The following is a 13,448-nucleotide window of genomic DNA, read 5'->3' as shown; positions in this document are numbered from 1 at the left end:
TTAGCGGATGGGCTTTTATCCTCAGGCTTGTCCCTTCGTGTCCCCCCCCCCCCCCGACTATTGCACATCATGTTTGCTTTCTGGGCAGGAAGAAGGGGGAAAGGCCACAGGGACAAAAGGAACTCTGCCAGTTTTATCTATCCCTTTGGCTGCTCATCACAGCAACAATCGAAAATCAGGCATTTGTTTTCCAGTCTCTAGAGTAGAAAAAGGCAAGAGAAGAAGACCTTGTGAATGGCTTTGGGGTTGCTAATCCCCAGTATCTATTGGGTTAGATTATTCATGAGATCAGTTATAAGGATTATCTATTGGGTTAGATTATTCATGAGATCAGCTAATGGGAAGAGGGGAGAGCACAGCAGGACCATCTCTGATCTGTAGAGTTTATCTTCATACTTATGCACCCGCCACCCAAATCTAAGTGTGGACCATTTTCGTTATCCCAAAAGATAACCCCCCACCCCACAGCAAGTCACTCTGATCCTCACCCCCAAGCCCCCAGGACTAGGCAATCATTCTTTTACTCTCTGAGAGAAATGTTTAAAAGGGTGATTTTTCTATTAGAAAGTCAGTAGAAAGCATTATACAAATGAGCTTCAGGGTAGGGACTTAGATTTAAATATATCACGAAAGGCAGTTCCTCTGCTGTCGTACAGTTTTTTGGTATGTGTGAAGGAAATGATTCATTATCTCCCCCAGCGAAAGAATTTCTAAGCCCCTCATCCCTTTCCTCATTTAGTCCAAAAGAATCATGCTGTTTGCTAAATCTTGTCCGTTTTCTATTCCAAATTTTTTAGAGTGAGACTTAGAAAGGCATAAAGCAGATATAAAGTTACAAAGTCAAATTTCGAATTCAAAAACTCACTATAGGAAAGGCTTAAAAAAAAAAAATCTCCACCCATCCTGCCCTGCACCCCCACCAAGGCCTGAGGAAGCCAAGTAAGCTGCTAATTGACAGTGATAATGGGAGGCAGGTGCCTTTCTTCTCTCCTTGAGCGGGTGTAGCTTGTCCCACTTTACATGCTAGAGATAATATCACTTATCTGCTGAAATGAAAGCGAGCAAATGCACCAAAGACTCGGAGTAATGGCTTTCATTCTTGTTTGCAGCATTCCCTCTAACTGTCATATCCTGCCTTGCCGGGTACCTATTGTATCTAGATGAGAGAGAAAACAGGAAACGAGGCAGGTAATTAGCGCGGGCACACAACCACCACGGAGGAGTATCCCGGGCCACAGCTTTCTGATCAGAGGTTTGGGGATCGGTGGAGAAAACCAGAACATATGCACCAGGTAATAACTGAAAATAGAAAAACTGGGCCCAAACAGAAGTGAGGGGAACATTTCCATGAGCCAGCTTCTGAGATGGGGCTTCGTACCACTTAAAGTCGAGATTTTACACCTGAAGACTGCAGGTTTGAATGTTCGGTTGGTTTCAAACCCAATCAAACTACCGAGCTTCTTTTTCTCTGAGCTTTTTTTTTTTTCTTTTTCCTTTACTTACTATCACTATAGCAGAAAGATGTTTTGTACCAGTTTGCCATTAAAAATGGTATAGATATATATACGGCTATGTTAATGTTATGCTTATTTTTATCTTATTTTCTGAGATTTAAATACACCAACTGCTGAGTGGGTGCTTTAAAAAGAAATAGTATCACCTCTGAAGAAAAGATAAATCCCTATTTTAGAATTTTTTTCCAATTTAAAATTTGTAAATGAAAAATATTTCCAGTTTCTGGAACTGCATGGGCATTCTTAATAAGCACAGTTTTTTATTTGCTGCTATTTTTTCTTATTTCTTTGTTATTAAATTTTGAGGCATGTGAAAAAAGTTAAAGAGTAATATAATAAATACTGAAGTTTCAAATCTTTGCTTAATAAATGAAATGTTAAAAATACAACTGGCCCTTCTGTGTATGTTTTCCCAAGTGCATTTCCCATCTTTCCACACAGAAAAACCAAGTTTGTGCCTGACTTTGGTTTTCACTCTCGGATATGCCTTTGTCATTGTGGTACATATTCATGTCATCTTTGTTTAAGACAAGACAAAAGGACCCAAATAGATTTGTTGATGCTACCCACCTTACCAAACTGAGACCATTCCAGTACTGGATCTCCCAGGAATGGAATCTTAAACCCATCAGGCATTATCTGAGTGGCACGTTCGGTAATCCGCCAGCTAGATCCCTACCATCTCCTAAAGATAAGTAACCTTGCAACCACCAGTCCGGGCATTGGCCTCGTACAGCCCCCTTGTTCCCTCTCCCTTCTGCCTATAAAATCCTTTATTTTGTACAGCTGCTCAGAGCTGTCTCCTTTCTGCTAAAGTGGATGTTGCCCAATTCATCAAACATTAAATAAAGTCAATAAGATCTTTAAAGTCTACCCTAAACAAAATCAGGTTTGTCTGCATATTTTATTTTATTTTTTTAAAAGAGTTTATTTATTTATTTGCGAGAGAGAGAGAGAGAGAGAGAAGGAGCAGTGGGTGGGGCAGAGGGAGAGGGAGAAGCAGACTCCCCACTGAGCAGGGAGCCCAACTTAGGGCTCAATCCTGGGACTCGGGGATCACGACCTGCGCCCAAGGCAGACTGAGCCACCCAGGCGTCCCCGCATAGTTTAAGCTTTTCAAGACAGGAGGTGCTACAATTCCAGTGTCAGTTTTGGCTTTGGGAAGGCCAAAGAGCTGAGTACCTACTGAAGGATCATCATTGGCACTCAGTTCGGGGCTCAAGGTGTGATCACACACGGGTCATGTGATCTCATGGGCACCATTACGGCTAATCTGTGCTGTCCTATCAGTTACTCAAACAAGATGTTATTTGGATTTATTGTTAATATCTAAAAATGCATTTTCAAATATAGCTTAACATTTAGATGTAACTTGAAGTGAAAAATCTCTTATGTTTTTATATGTTGAAATTCTATCAGTTGTTGAAGTAAATGTATTTATTATTGCAAGAAGAATATGTTGCAATAATTGATGATTGTGAAAGCTGCTAATTGTATGTAAAAAAAACGAGAACTTGTCAACAGCTAAATAGGGAAAGAGTTAATGCAAATATTCAGTATATTTGCTAGACAATTTTAGGAAGAATAATAGATTTTTACCATGTCAATAAAGGGAAGTCCTTATAAAAATAAAAATATAAGTCAGAATAATAGAGATTAGGTTATATCTTCATTTTAATAATTGTCCAACTATTTGTATACTAGAATCCAAAACATTAAACAATCTTGGGGAGCCTGGGTGGCTCACTCAGTTGGGTGACCAACTCGTCCTTCTCCCTCCCCCGCCGCCCCGTCCCTGTCACTTCTTGCTCTCTCCCTCTCTTTAAAAAAATAATAGTCTTTAAGAACTCTATTTAATTTTTAGGGGTTTTTTTAGAGGGTGGGAAGGGAGGAGGAAGAGGAAGAGAGAGAATCCCAAGCAGGCTCCATGCCCAGTGTGGGGCTCGATGTTGGGTTCAATCCCATGACCCTGACTGAGATCATGATCTGATCCAAAATCAAGAGTTGTATGCTTGAGGCTCCTGGGTGGCTCAGTGGGTTAAAACCTCTGCCTTTGGCTCAGGTCATGATCCCAGGCTCTTGGGATCAAGCCCCACATTGGGCTCTCTGCTCAGTGGAGAGCCTGCTTCCACCTCTTTCTCTGCTTGCCTCTCTGCCTACTTGTGGTCTCTGTCATATAAAAAAGAAAAATCTTTTTTTTAAAAAAAAGAGTTGTATGCTAAACTGACTGAATCACCCAGATGTCCCTAATTTCTAGTTTTATTTTATTTATTTGTTTTTTAAAAAGGATTTTTATTTATTTATTTGACAGAGAGAGCCACCGAGAGAGGGAATATAAGCAGGGGGAGTAGTGGAGGGAGAAGCAGGCTTCCTGCTGAGTATGATCCTAGGGTCCTGGGATCATGACCTGAGTTGAAGGCAGCCACATAACCGACTGAGCCACCCAAGCGCCTCTTAAAATTCAGATCATGAATTGGTTAAGAAAAAGTCTTACTGGGAATATCTTTTTTTTTTTTTAATGAGGATACATTTAGGATGTCAATTGTGCCATCTAAAAATTTCACCGAGGGAAAACTCCAAAATCATGCACAATCACCCATGATATATATATATGTGTATATATATATATATATATATATATATTTAAAGATTTTATTTATTTATTTGACAGACGGAGATCACAAGTAGGCAGAGAGGCAGGCAGAGAGAGAGGAGGAAGCAGGTTCCCTGCTGAGCAGAGAGCGCAATATGGGGCTTGATCCATGGGGCTCAGATCCCAGGACCCTGGGATCATGATCCAAGCTGAAGGCAGAGGCTTTAACCCACCGAGCCACCCAGGCGCCCCTAAAATAACAATATCTTAAGGGTAATTTCAGATTCATTCTTGTGCCCCAGAAGCTATTATTAGATGTTGACATTTATCTTTGCCTTCAATTAAAGATTGATTTTAACCTACTGGACCTCTGCCAAAGTGTACATTTCGTGCCCCTCGATATTTGAAATAGTCGTCTTCAACCTGATTTTTAACTCAACTTTATATTCATGAGATTAGTTCGTGTTGTTACATGTAATTCAAATTATTTGGTTTCTCTAGTGTTGGGCAGTTGAGCATGAATTGTATGTGCAATTCATTTTCCCCTGTTCCATTGATGGAAAGTGAGCTCGTTTTCAAATATTCACAGCCACGGCAAACAATCTTGGTGTGTGCATTTGTGTACACACATATCATCTTGTGAGGGCTTCTCTAGTATTTGTATCTAGAAGCTGAGAGTGACATGCAGAGTCCTATTTTTTTCATAGGCTTTCTAAATTTTTATGAACTCAAAAGAGCACTTGATGACTGATGCCTCCCAAATCAACACCTCCAGTCTTGTCCTGTCTTCTAAGCATCAGACTTCTGTCTCCATCTGTCTGATAAATATCCCAACTAGAAGCTTGGGTAGACCATTGCAACCAACGCTTATCCTCTTCAAGACAAGAGCTCACAGTTTCCTCTCCAACTCTCTCCTTATAAAACACACAGGAGTGTCATATTTACAAAAGCATTGGGCATGCACACTGTTCTTTACAAAACAGGAACATCATCTACTTAATCATTGAATTCTCTCTAATTCAGGTGTATTCTCTTTTAAACATAAATAGATAGGACAGGCGGGCCTTTCCAGCATTGCTCTAGAGCCAGGGTCAGGAAATGATTTCTGTAATGGGCTGCGTAGTAAATATTTTAGGCTTTGATGGCCCTTTGGGTGTTCTTCACAACTACTCATCTCTGCCCTTGTGGTTCGAAAACAGCCACAGAGAATGGATGAATACATAGGTGTGGCTGTGTTCCGATAAAACTTTATTTGCAAAAACAGGCAGTGAGCCAGATTAGGTCTGTGAGTCATAGTTTGCTGATCCTCCTCTAGAAAGTAAACATAATAAATGATTCTTCACTTCCTGGACTATCCCCTGCAGAGCTGTGCATCTGAGAAGCAGCTAGATTGAGGTTCTGCACAGTAACGGGGCAATGCTGTGCCCGGCCCTTTGATTATTGATTTGGGTATGGTATCTGAGATCATACCATGTTTTCTCATCCTGTAATATCTTTGTTAATATCTTGTGTCTCTCCCAGTGAGCACTCCCAATGGTCTTGCATTATACTTCACTATCAGATGGTCTGGCCAGTCACTAATCTCCAGTCCTCTACCAAAGTGAATTTTTTTGTAAACCATGTAGCCTATATTTTAAGTCAGATTATTTCTTCACAACCATTCCGCCTTAAATTTGGCAAAAACTAGTCCAGAGTCCTAAATTTTTTTTTTAAAGAATTTATTTATTTATTTGACAGACGGAGATCACAAGGAGGCAGAGAGGCAGGCAGAGAGAGGAGGGAAGCAGGCTCCCCGCTGAGCAAAGAGCCGGATGTGGGGCTCGATCCCAGGACCCTGAGATCATGACCTGAGCCAAAGGCAGAGGCTTTAACCCACCGAGCCACCCAGGCGCCCTCTAAATTATTTCTATAATTAGTTATGTGTTACATACTTCTTGGGTGATTTTGGCAGATTATGTCATTTTCCTGACTATTTGTAAAATAAGACTAATAATACTTACCACGTAAGTTTTCTGCAGTGGTGAAATGAGCCCATGTGTATAAAGGGTCTTGTGGCCAGGCACATAGTAGATGCTTACTAGTAATGGTGATGACAATACTAGCAAACACCCACATTGCACGTGCTATGCATTATGCCTGTATTGACTTGAATCAACCTTGTAATAATCATATACATAGGGATTATGATTTTCCCAACTTTACAGATGAGATACTGAGACAAAAAGAGGTCACATGGGGCGCCTGAGTGGCTCAGTTGGTTGCATGTTTGCCTTCGGCTCTGGTCATGATCTCAGGGTCCTGGGATGGAGCTCCATGTGTGGGTCCCTGCTCACCAGGGAGTCTGCTTCTCCCTCTCCCTCTGCCCTTCCCCTCCTTGGTGCTCTCTATCTCTCTTTCTAATAAATAAATAAAATCCTTAAGAAAAATAAAAAAAGGTCACATAGCCTAGATTTAAAACAAGGCAGTCTGGCTCCAGAGGTACCCTAATAATGTTGGCCTAATAAGAATGAAAGACCAGGGCACCTGAGTGGCTCAGTCAAGCATCTGCCTTTGGCTCAGGTTGTGATCTCAGGGTCCTGCAATCGAGTCCCTCATCAAGCTCTCTGCTCAGTGGGGAGTCTGCTTCTCCCTCTCCCTCTGCAGCTCCCCCTGCTTGTGTTCCCTCTCTCTCTCTCTCTGTGTCTTTCTCTGTCAAATAAATAAAATCTTAAAAAAAGAATAAAAGACTAATCCCCTGAAACAAATAATACATTATATGTTTAAAAATTTAAAAATTATTTAAAAAGGAATCAAGGAGTAAGAACATGCTCTTATTTCTTGATTATTATAGTGCTGCACTGTATATCTTTGTCCCCATATTAGATTATTTCCTTTAAACCCATGTATTTTAATTTATAATATGAAATCAAAGTATGGAAGGAGCCTTGTGATATGGAAGGGACCTCAAGAATGTAACACTATTTCAGTAATTCCATGACAGAAGGGACCTTCCACGTTGGTTGCTAAAGACCTCTTACTTCACATATAAATAGTCTGGGAGTCCTTTCTGAAACGTCCAGAAGGAGAGCAAGATCATTAAAGTGATTCTGATTCTGCATCAGGAACGCATCCATGAGCTATGGGAGGTGTTGTGTAACAAAGAAAGCGTGGTGCTTGTGTATTATGTTTGTATTATCTGTCATGTGACTGCAGGCTACCTCCTTGCTATAAACTGAGCAATACGGGTCTAGGAGAAAATTTTTCTTTTGCTTCCTTTTTTTTTGGGGGGGGGGCGTATGGCTCCTATTTAAGAGCAATTTGATGCTGTGGTTGCCATGGTAAATATTTTTCATAAGAACTAAGTAATTGTTGGAAGCTGTTATAATTTATCATTATTTCAGAGTGATTTGAATGTTCTCACTTTCTCCCTTCATTTAAACATTTTATCTGCATCAGACTTTCTTTTTAAATTTTCTCTGGAAAAGACATACATCATTAAGGACTAAGATACAGTAATTAGAGTGAAAATATATGCATTTTTTTTCCCTCAAAGAAAATTGTCAATATGGCGTTTTGATTTTTGATCTGCAGGACTTGAAGTATCTGACTCTGACCTCACATTATAGTTGCCTTAAACCAGGCAACAGATCCTGGTCTTCAACACTTTGGAGTGGCGGGGAAAGGGCAATTGAAGCATTTTACCCCAGAGAGAGGGCTTCCGAATGCTCCCATTATAAATGTGCTCAATAGCATCATAATGGAATCATACTTCATTCAAACACTAAAAGACAAAATTGAAATGCAGATTTACAGCATAGATGAGTTCTGCAGCTGTGCTAACAGCATTTATTGCCAGGTGTCCCGTGGCTTATCCTGTTAATTGATACATGGTATCTGAAGATACCAAGATAATGAACTATCCTTAGAAAGAAAAGGACCTGGGGCACCTGGGTGGCTCAGTCAGTTAAGCGTCTTCTTCAGCTCAGGTCATGATCCTAGGGTCCTGGGATTGAGCTCTGCATCCCACATCGGGCTCTATGGTCAGCAGGGAGTCAGCTTCCCCTTTTCCCTCTGCCCACCCCCCACTTGTGCTCTCTCTCTCTCTTTCTCATTTTCACTCTATCTCAAATAAAATCTTTAATTTTTTTTTTTTAAAGAAAAGGACTCTAACACACAAATGACATCAAGAACTGGAGGTGATAGAAACAGGATTTGTTGTAACCACATGCTCGTAAAAATAGGCAACCCAACAGAGCCCAAAATGTTCAGGTGTATTTTAATCTCAGGGTGAGAGACTTGCCGTGTATCCTTCTAGGGCAACCTTTGCTTTTGTCCCTCAAAATCTAAGATTTCTTACTTTCTAAGATGATATCGTGGAACATCTATTGTGGACTTACTTGGTTTTTCTTTCTTTTCCAGGATGCATGATAATCTTGCCCATTAGTGAGTTATCTACATATATACTGAACTCACTTCTCTCTCCTCTCCCTGTGTCCCCTTAGTTTTGCTGTCCATTCCACTTTACCTCCCCTTTTTCTCCTTCCTTCCTTCTTTCCTTCCTTCCTTCCTCTTATTTCTAGAGCATTCCAAAGAAATCAAAGACATGGCAATGGCATAGGAATGGGTGGGGTTGAGTGAGGAAGAAATAAAGGTGTATTTGAGGTTGAGTCATGTGAAAAACTCTGAATTATTCATTCTGAAATAGTTTCTTTTTGCTTTCTCTGTTATTAGTGACCAGTGATGTAACTTTCAGTTCTGTGTGACTGTATTGGCATCTAAGTGTTTCACTGGGTAATTTTTACATCCCTAATTAGCTTCTAAAAAACAGGGTCTATTTCAAAACAGAAAGCTCCTCCATCTTTCACTCTGGCAACTCTCCTCCGAGGCCATCCAAAGTCCATTTTTTATATTTGCCTCAAAACCCATCTTCTCCAGGAATCTATTGCCAATGTACCCCCTTCTACTATCATCTCTTCTATTTTTATTTTTAAATATTTTTAAATAATTAAGAAATACAGATAAGTATAAAACACAAAGTTTTCTCACCTCCCAGAACTGAGAGCTGTTAGTATGTTGGCATATTTTGCTTTTAGCCTTTAGGTATATTTCTGTGTATTCAATAAAATATTCCCCAATGTATCCGGGTACCTTTGATCCCGACTGTCATCACACATTCTTCCTGACTAATCCTCACCAGTGATCAGCCATACATTTGCTGACTTCATTTTTCACTTTCTTACTGTTCTTCATTTTGTGTCATGAATGCTTTTCCTTCCCTCTCTCTCTCTCTCTTTTTCTTTCCTTTTTGGTATGGAATTCTTGGTGGTTGCTTTAGGACTCTTTTTTGCGGTGCGGCTGGGAGAGCATGCAAGCCCGAGCAAGGGCTGGGGATTAGGGGAGTGGGATGGGCAGAGGGAGAGCGAGAATCTTAAGCAAGTTCCATGCCCAGTGTGGGGCATCCTGACGTGGGGCTCCATCTCACGACCCTAAGATCATGACCCGAGCTGAAATCAAGAGTCAGATGCTCCACCAACTGAGCCACCCTGAGGCCCCTAGGACACTTTTTTTTCCCCCCAGCTGGATGGGGATGATCCAAGTGGCAGCTCTAACGTGCAGAGGCTGGCCCTTCCTGCAGTTGGTCTTTGAATCCCCTGGAGCCACCAGATTTGGTGAGGAGTTTGCTCTTTCCTAAATATAGCTTATCTTTTCCCTGCTACAATTCTGCATCTCTGTCCTTGGTACCAGATTCATGGAGGAGCTCAGATAAATGCATGCTGCTGCATTCAACAACATCAGAGTCCTGTTGACTTGGGCTCCGCGAATAGCACTCCAACTTTACTTCTGATTTTATAACTGATCTAGATTTTTCTCTTGCTTGACTGCTGGAAGCTCGAAACCAAAAACACAGTCCATCTGTATTAACAGGAAGGATCCTCATGGCATGGCTTTTGGGTATTGACTGCATCGCATCATGCCTTTATTTTCTTACCTTCATTTCTATTTGTCTCGCTGCTCTTCATTTACATATTTTTATCCTGTGTAACTTATGAATCTCTCTAAGATGCCCAACATCTTTTTAAGTCAGGAGAATGAAAATCTAACAATCTGGGTAAGAGTGGGTAGGAGTTTTCATTGCTCCTGATCCAGGAAAGCTCAGTAAGCTGACAAGTTAACAGAAAAGAAAATTTATAATTGAAAATATTATTTCTCATAGTAAGGTATGCATTAAGTGTGGTAGATAGCTTCATTTATTATTTTTCTATGAATATTTCATGAACTCCTCTGTCTAATAATTAAATATATTTTGAATGCATTAAATGAACTGGACTAAATATGATTTGGGGCCACGGCTTGATTTTTTGCTTCAAAAAATAAAAATAAAATGTGCCATCAGTTTAAATCTTAAAAATCTTAAAAATAAAATCTGCCATCAGTTTAAATCTTTTCTTTCTTACTTTGTTTGAACATAGAAAGGATTGAAATTGTGTTTCTCTGGCATTTTGGTGGACTGGCACTAACCTTCAGCAGGTGGCATGTGTGACCAGTCTGGGTATTTGAATCAGAAATGCTGCTACGGGCCCTTCCTATGTTCCCCAGCAACCTCTTCTAAGCTCTGAAGCACCAGTGTCAGAGTTCGGTGCCTTTTGGTTTTTAGAAATCTTTTTTTTTGAAATGTGTATTCCTTGGAAAGGCAAATCATCTTTTAAAAAATATATTTTATTTATTTGACAGAGAGAGCACGAGCTGGGGGAGCAGCAGGCAAAGGGAGAGGGAGAAGCAGATTCCCCAGTGAGCAGAGAGCTCGTCATGGGACTTGATTCCAGGATCCCAGGATCACGACCTGAGCCTGAGACAGATGTCTGACCAACCGAGCCACCCAGGTGCCCCTGGAAAGGTAAACCATCTTAATGAGGATTTGTTTATAAGATGGTATCTGGCCAAGAAACAAGAGTGTGAAGCAATACGAGAAAGAGTACTGGGAGCATGAGACTGGGAGGTGTGATATCGGGGGAGGAGACTTGCTTGTAATTTTGTCCAGGATGAGCCCCTAAGGTAACGGAGTACCCCTTTATTGTCCCCAGAATTTTAAGGCCTTTCTTCCTTCCTTTCCTTCCTGCTTTCCTTCCCCAAATATGCAGTTCAAAGGGCTTTGTTAAAAAAAAAAAAATTATTTTAAGAATTGACCAAAGAGGGGGAAAATGTTTTATACCACATAGCAAATATCCCCTAAAGGAAATTTGCAGTAAATTTTTCCTTCAATGAGTCTCTATATTAGAATTTTTCCCTTCAGAAATTCTGATTTAAATTGTCCCATAGAAAATCAAATTATACATCTCTAAACTGTGGTTTCCCAAGACTGTCAAGTTTCCTAAGATGAGATTCTACACCAGCAACAATGGCATCAGTTTAAACAAATTCTTCTTTGGGACTGTCAGCTGATAGGTTTAGGGCAGAATTTCTGCCAAATTTTGTAACATAACAATCAAGTACAGCATGACCTTAATAGATTCTTTTCTTATTTTAGCAAAACCACATTCTTCTCTGAGAAAGGTCAAAGTCAGAACAAGGACATAGCTTCTTCTTGATTGGTCTTTCATGAACTTATCCCTTGATACAAGATGTTGTAAGAACAAAAAGAGAATTTGCTTCATCTAGGCACTTTACAATTTCATCTCAAAGCAACTCACTCTCAGGGCCAATTTTTCATGGATTTATCTCACTTTTCCCCCCTGACAAATAATGTTAAATTTTATTACTTTGAAAAGTAATTGGCCAATCTGAAATCTCAAATAAAATATTTTTTTTTCCTTCCATGTTAGGTGCAGAGCTTACTTAAAAGAAAAAAGAAAAAAAATTAGTGGCACCTGGCTGGCTCAGTCAGTGGAAAATACATAGGACTCCTGATCTTGGGGTGGTGAGTTCCAGCCCCACGCTGGGTGTAGAGCTTACTTGATATAAAAAAATTAAAAAATAAATTAAAAAAAAAAAGGAAAATTCTTCTTTGTATAACTGCAGACTTACGCTTCCTTTTCAGGCTTCTAGAAAATCCATATATGCCCAGTTCTACCTGCTTCCTACCCTCTACCACGTGTCACCTTTTCTATCAAATGATGTCTTTCCTGGAACGTACAATTTCCAATGTGTTTATTGCCTTGGGGTTATTGGTCATAAAATTGGGCCAGGTTTTGCCAAGCAAAAGCCTCATAATTTTTTTTTTTTCTATAGTGCAGGTAGACCTCACTTGTGAAGAGCCAGGTGGACATTTGGAAGTGAAGATGTGGTGCTTGAGCGAGAGTTGGCCAGACTGAACTGCATTAACTGCATTTAGCTTAGTCTTCCAGAAAGTGATGAGGACACCTGGGTTTCTCAGGAGATATTTATCACAGCGATAGGGTGACCTCATTTTCAGAATGCAGCCCAGGGGCACCTGGGTGGCTCAGTCTGTTAAGCAGCTGACTCGGCTGAGGTCATGGTCTCAGGGTTGTGAGACGTGTGGGGTTCTGTGCTCAGCAGGGATTGTTTGAGATTCTTTATCTCCCTCTTCCTCTGTCTTCCCTACCCTCTGCTCTCTTGTTCTTTCTCTCTCTCAAAAATAAATAAATCTTAAAACAACAACACGGCCCAGAGTCGTATCAAAACTCACCACTAGGCATGCCTGGGTGGCTTAGTCAGTTAAGGGTCTGCCTTCAGCTCACATCATGATCCCCGGGTCCTGGGATGGAGTCCCGCACCAGGCTTCTTGCTCAGAGGGAACCTGCTGCTGCCTCTCCCTTCTTCTCCCTCTGTCTGCCTCTCCCGCTGCTCGTGCTCTGCTCTCTCTTTTTCTGATAAACAAACAAACAAACATCCTTTAAAAACAAACAAACGAAAAACTCAGCATTAAATCAAGATTAAAAACACCACATCAAAACAGAATGAAATTTATGGAATCCTACTTTCCCAAAACTTACAAAGTAACCAAAACCTCCATTGTTGCCAAATAATGCAGAGAAGTATGAGAAATGGGGAACAAAAAAAGTCCTATGCTGGGAGGCAGGAACCTTGAACTGTCCTCCAACCAAGCTGACTAGTTTAATGTGACCCCAGGCCTGTCACTTAAGCTTTTTGCATTAGTTGTCTCATCTTGGCAGACTGAAGGCAAAAGACTGGGCCAGATGACATTTAATTAAAAAACGCTTATTTAAAAACTAATCATGTCATTGTATCAAAATGAAATAAAGCAAGAAATTGAAAGATGCAGAAAAAGATAACAAAACAAAACAAAACGAGAGGTAACACATGTAACTGATCATCCCACCTGCCCTGATGGATTCATGGTAATATAATGAACTATTTCCTTTTACCCCTCCCCCTTTTTTTGC

At 40.5% G+C, this 13,448-nt stretch overlaps 1 long non-coding RNA gene across 1 annotated transcript; it reads left to right on the top strand.

Moving 5' to 3' along the window:
• The first annotated feature begins 1,210 nt into the window (after positions 1–1,210).
• On the top strand, positions 1,211–12,656 carry LOC132022282 (uncharacterized). Its single transcript, XR_009405572.1, has 4 exons — positions 1,211–1,292; positions 10,819–10,981; positions 11,907–12,001; positions 12,313–12,656. It is a non-coding gene; the product is annotated as an uncharacterized LOC132022282 (long non-coding RNA).
• The last annotated feature ends 792 nt before the right edge of the window (positions 12,657–13,448 follow it).

This window comes from Mustela nigripes, chromosome 7, assembly GCF_022355385.1.
Source record: "Mustela nigripes isolate SB6536 chromosome 7, MUSNIG.SB6536, whole genome shotgun sequence".
Lineage (NCBI taxonomy): Eukaryota > Metazoa > Chordata > Mammalia > Carnivora > Mustelidae > Mustela > Mustela nigripes.
This window is presented reverse-complemented; position numbering and strand designations above follow the sequence as displayed.